The sequence below is a fragment of the Hordeum vulgare genome, chromosome 7H, assembly GCF_904849725.1.
Source record: "Hordeum vulgare subsp. vulgare chromosome 7H, MorexV3_pseudomolecules_assembly, whole genome shotgun sequence".
In the NCBI taxonomy this organism is placed as follows: Eukaryota; Viridiplantae; Streptophyta; class Magnoliopsida; order Poales; family Poaceae; genus Hordeum; species Hordeum vulgare.
In genome coordinates this window covers 292,440,578-292,446,577 of record NC_058524.1, presented here as the reverse complement: position 1 = coordinate 292,446,577, position 6,000 = coordinate 292,440,578, and positions in this window count along the sequence as shown.

The window sequence follows — 6,000 nt, the reverse complement described above, 5'->3', positions numbered from 1 at the left end:
GGCAGGGTACTGGCTACACGGGAGAGCTTGGGGTCGAGCTTTGAAGCTGCGGCGACTCAAACTAGAGGTATGGGTGAGGTCAGTGGGACTGCTAGGACGCGTCAGGGGGTAGAGTGTTGGGGAACGTCGCATGGGAAACAAAAATTTTCCTACGCGCAAGAAGACCTATCATGGTGATGTCCATCTACGAGAGGGGATGTGTGATCTACGTACCCTTGTAGCCGTACAGCAGAAGCGTTAGTGAACGCGGTTGATGTAGTGGAACGTCCTCACGTCCCTCGATCCGCCCCGCGAACAATCCCGCGATCAGTCCCGCGATCTAGTACCGAACGGACGGCACCTCCGCGTTCAGCACACATACAGCTCGACGATGATCTCGGCCTTCTTGATGCAGCAAGAGAGACGGAGAGATAGAAGAGTTCTCCGGCAGCGTGACGGCGCTCCGGAGGTTGGTGATGATCTTGTCTCAGCAGGGTTCCGCCCGAGCTCCGCAGAAACGCGATCTAGAGGAAAAACCGTGGAGGTATGTGGTCGGGCTGCCGTGGAAAAGTCGTCTCAAATCAGCCCTAAAACCTCCGTATATATAGGTGGGAGAGGGGGGGCCTTGCCTTGGGGCTCAAGGAGCCCCAAGGGGTTCGGCCGAGCCAAGGAGGGAAGGTCTCCCCCCCCCCCCAAAACCGAGTTGGACTTGGTTTGGTGGGTGGGAGTCCTTCCTTCCCTTCCCACCTCCTCCTTTTTTTTCTTTCTCTTTGATTTTTCTTCCAATGCGCATAGGGCCCTTTTGGGCTGTCCCACCAGCCCACTAAGGGCTGGTGCGCTACCCTCAAGGCCTATGGGCTTCCCCGGGGTGGGTTGCCCCCCCGGTGAACTCCCGGAACCCATTCGTCATTCCCGGTACATTCCCGGTAACTCCGAAAACCTTCCGGTAATCAAATGAGGTCATCCTATATATCAATCTTCCTTTGCGGACCATTCCGGAAACCCTCGTGACGTCCGTGATCTCATCCGGGACTCCGAACAACATTCGGTAACCAACTATATAACTCAAATACGCGTAAAACAACGTCGAACCTTAAGTGTGCAGACCCTGCTGGTTCGAGAACTATGTAGACATGACCCGAGAGACTCCTCGGTCAATATCCAATAGCGGGACCTGGATGCCCATATTGGATCCTACATATTCTATGAAGATCTTATCGTTTGAACCTCAGTGCCAAGGATTCATATAATCCCGTATGTCATTCCCTTTGTCCTTCGGTATGTTACTTGCCCGAGATTCGATCGTCAGTATCCGCATACCTATTTCAATCTCGTTTACCGGCAAGTCTCTTTACTCGTTCCGTAATACAAGATCCCACAACTTACACTAAGTCACATTGCTTGCAAGGCTTATGTGTGATGTTGTATTACCGAGTGGGCCCCGAGATACCTCTCCGTCACACGGAGTGACAAATCCCAGTCTTGATCCATACTAACTCAACGAACACCTTCGGAGATACCTGTAGAGCATCTTTATAGTCACCCAGTTACGTTGCGACGTTTGATACACACAAATTATTCCTCCGGTGTTAGTGAGTTATATGATCTTATGGTCATAGGAACAAATACTTGACACGCAGAAAACAGTAGCAACAAAATGACACGATCAACATGCTACGTCTATTAGTTTGGGGCTAGTCCATCACGTGATTCTCCTAATGACGTGATCCAGTTATCAAGCAACAACACCTTGTTCATAATCAGAAGACACTGACTATCTTTGATCAACTGGCTAGCCAACTAGAGGCTTGCTAGGGACAGTGTTTTGTATATGTATCCACACATGTAAATGAGTCTTCATTCAATACAATTATAGCATGGATAATAAACGATTATCTTGATACAGGAATTATAATAATAACTTTATTTATTATTGCCTCTAGGGCATAATTCCAACAGTCTCCCACTTGCACTAGAGTCAATAATCTAGCCCTCACATCATCATGCGAATTACATTGTAATAAATCTAACACCCATACAGTTCTGGTGTTGATCATGCTTTGGCCGTGGAAGAGGTTTAGTCAGCGGGTCTGCTACATTCAGATCCGTGTGCACTTTGCATATATTTACGTACTCTCCTTCGACGTAGTCGCGGATGAGGTTGAAGCATCGTTTGATGTGTCTGGACTTCTTGTGAAACCGTGGTTCCTTTGCTAAGGCAATGGCACCCGTGTTGTCACAGAACAAGGTTATTGGATTCAGTGCGCTTGGCACCACTCCAAGATCCGTCATGAACTGCTTCATCCAGACACCCTCCTTAGCCGCCTCCGAGGCAGCCATGTACTCCGCTTCACATGTAGAATCTGCACCAGCTTACTGCACCCCCATTAAGAATAAATACGTATCCGGTTTGCGACGTAGAGTCGTCCGGATCTGTGTCAAAGCTTGCATCGATGTAACCTTTTACGGCGAGCTCTTCGTCACCTCCATACACGAGAAACATCTCCTTAGTCCTTTTAGGTACTTCAGGATATTCTTGACCGCTGTCCAGTGATCCACTCCTGGATTACTCTGGAACCTACCTGCCATACTTATGGCCATGCTACCATCCGGTCTAGTGCACAACATTGCATACATGATAGAACCTATCGCTGAAGCATAGGGGACGGAACGCATATGCTCTCTATCTTCATCAGTTGCTGGGAACTGAGTCTTACTCAATCTCGTACCTTGTAAAACTGGCAAGAACCCCTTCTTGGACTGTTCCATTTTGAACCTCTTCAAAACTTTATCAAGGTATATGCTTTGTGAAAGTCCTATCAGGCGCTTTGATCTATCCCTATAGATCTTAATGCCTAGAATGTAAGAATCTTCTCCTAGGTCCTTCACAGAGAACCTTTTATTCAAGTAATCCTTTATGCTCTCCAAAAACTCTACGTTGTTTCCAATCAGCAATATGTCATCCACATATAATATTAGAAACGCCACAGAGCTCCCACTCACTTTCTTGTAAATACAAGATTCTCCAACCACTTGTATAAACCCAAATGCTTTGATCACCTCATCAAAGCGTTTGTTCCAACTCCGAGATGCTTGCACCAGTCCATAAATGGATCGCTGGAGCTTGCACACCTTGTTAGCATTCGTAGGATCGACAAAACCTTCGGGTTGCATCATATACAATTCTTCCTTAAGGAAACCGTTAAGGAACGCCGTTTTGACATCCATCTGCCAGATTTCATAATCGAAAAATGCAGCTATTGCTAACATGATTCTGACAGACTTAAGCATCGCTGCGGGTGAGAATGTCTCATCGTAGTCAACTCCTTGAACTTGTGAAAAACACTTTGCCACAAGTCGAGCTTTATAAACGGTCACATTGCCGTCAGCGTCCGTCTTCCTCTTAAAGATCCATTTGTTCTGAATAGCCTTGCGGCCCTCAGGCAGTACCTCCAAAGTCCACACTTTGTTCTCATACATGGATCCTATCTCGGACTTCATGTCTTCTAGCCATTTGTTGGAATCTGGGCCCACCATTGCTTCTTCATAATTTGCAGGTTCATTGTTGTCCAACAACGTGATTGAAAAGACGGGATTACCGTACCACTCTGGAGCAGCACGTGGTCTCGCCGACCTGCGTGGTTCGACAGAAACTTGAACCGGAGTTTCATGATCATCATCATTAACTTTCTCCTCAACCGGCGTCGCAACGACAGAGGTTTCCCCTTGCCCTGCGCCACCATCCAGAGGGATGAGAGGTTCGATAACCTCTTCAAGTTCTATCTTCCTCCCACTCAATTCTCTCGAGAGAAACTCCTTCTCGAGAAAAGCTCCATTTTTAGCAACAAAAACTTTGCCCTCAGATTTGAGATAGAAGGTGTACCCAACTGTTTCTTTTGGGTAACCTATGAAGACGCACTGTTCCGCTTTGGGTTCCAGCTTTTCAGGCTGAAGCTTTTTGACATAAGCATCACATCCCCAAACTTTAAGAAACGACAACTTTGGCCTTTTGCCATACCACAGTTCGTATGGTGTCGTCTCAACGGATTTTGATGGTGCCCTATTTAAAGTGAATGCTGCTGTTTCTAATGCATAACCCCAAAACGATAACGGCAAATTGGTAAGAGACATCATAGATCACACCATCTCTAATAAAGTACGATTACGACGTTCGGACACACCATTACGCTGTGGTGTTCCAGGCGGCGTCAACTGTGAAACAATTCCACATTGTCTTAAGTGAGCAACAAACTCGAAACTCAGATATTCACCCCCACGATCACACCGTAGGAACTTGATCTTCTTGTTACGATGATTTTCAACTTCACTCTGAAATTGCTTGAACTTTTCAAATGTTTCAGACTTGTGCTTCATCAAGTAGACATAACCATATCTACTCAAATCGTCAGTGAAGGTGAGAAAATAATGATATCCGCCGCGTGCCTCCACGCTCATCGGACCACGCACATCGGTATGTATGATTTCCAACAAGTCACTTGCACGCTCCATTGTTCCGGAGAACGGAGTCTTAGTCATCTTGCCCATGAGGCATGGTTCGCACGTGTCAAGTGAATCAAAGTCAAGTGACTCCAAAAGTCCATCAGCATGGAGTTTCTTCATGCGCTTTACATCAATATGACCTAAGCGGCAGTGCCACAAAAATATGGCGCTATCATTGTTAACTCTAACTCTTTTGGTCTCAGTGTTATGTATGTGTGTATCGCTATCAAGATTCAATATGAACAATCCTCTCACATTGGGTGCATGACCATAAAAGATGTTACTCATAGAAATAGAACAACCATTATTCTCTGACTTAAAAGAGTAACCATCTCGCAATAAACAAGATCCAGATATAATGTTCATGCTCAACGCAGGCACTAAATAACAATGATTTAAGTTCATAACTAATCCTGATGGTAATTGAAGTGAAACTGTGCCGACGGCGATTGCATGAACCTTGGAACCATTTCCTACACGCATCGCCACTTCATCTTTCGCCAGCCTTCGTCTATTCCATAGTTCCTGTTTCGAGTTGCAAATATGAGCAACAGAACCGGTATCGAATACCCAGGCACTACTACGAGAGCCTGTTAAGTACACATCAATAACTTGTATATCAAATATACCTGATTTTTCTTTGGCCGCCTTCTTATCTGCCAGATACTTGGGGCAATTGCGCTTCCATTGACCCATACCCTTGCAACAGTAACACTCCGTTTCAGGCTTAGGTCCAGCTTTGGGTTTCTTCGTCGGATTGGCAATAGGCTTGCTGCTCTTCTTTGAAGTACCATTCTTGCCTTTGCCGTTTCTCTTGAAACTAGTGGTCTTATTCACCATCAACACTTGATGCTCATTACGGAGTTCAGACTCTGCGACTTTCAGCATCGCAAACAACTCGCCGGGAGACTTGTTCATCCCTTGGATGTTGTAGTTCAACACAAAGCCTTTATAGCTTGGCGGCAGTGATTGAAGGATTCTGTCAGTGATAGCCTCTTGCGGGAGTTCAATCCCCAGCTCAGCTAGACGGTTTGAGTACCTAGACATTTTTAGCACATGTTCACTAACAGACGAGTTTTCCTCCATCTTGCAAGTGTAGAATTTATCGGAGGTCTCATACCTCTCGATCCGGGCGTTCTTCTGAAAGATAAACTTCAACTCCTGGAACATCTCAAATGCTCCATGACGCTCAGAGCGACGTTGAAGTCCCGGTTCTAAGCCATACAAGACTGCACATTGAAGTACTTAGTAGTCCTCCTTACGTGCTAACCAAGCGTTCTTAACATCCTGATCAGCCGTAGCGGGTGGTTCATCTCCTAGTGCAGCATTAAGGACATAATCCTTCTTCCCAGCTTGCAAGATTAGCATAAGATTACGAGCCCAGTCTACAAAGTTGCTTCCATCATCTTTCAACTTAGCTTTCTCTAGGAACGTATTAAAATTCAGGGTGACTGTCGCGTGAGCCATGATCTACAACACAAATATATTCAAAGTGGACTTAGACTATGTTCAAGATAATTA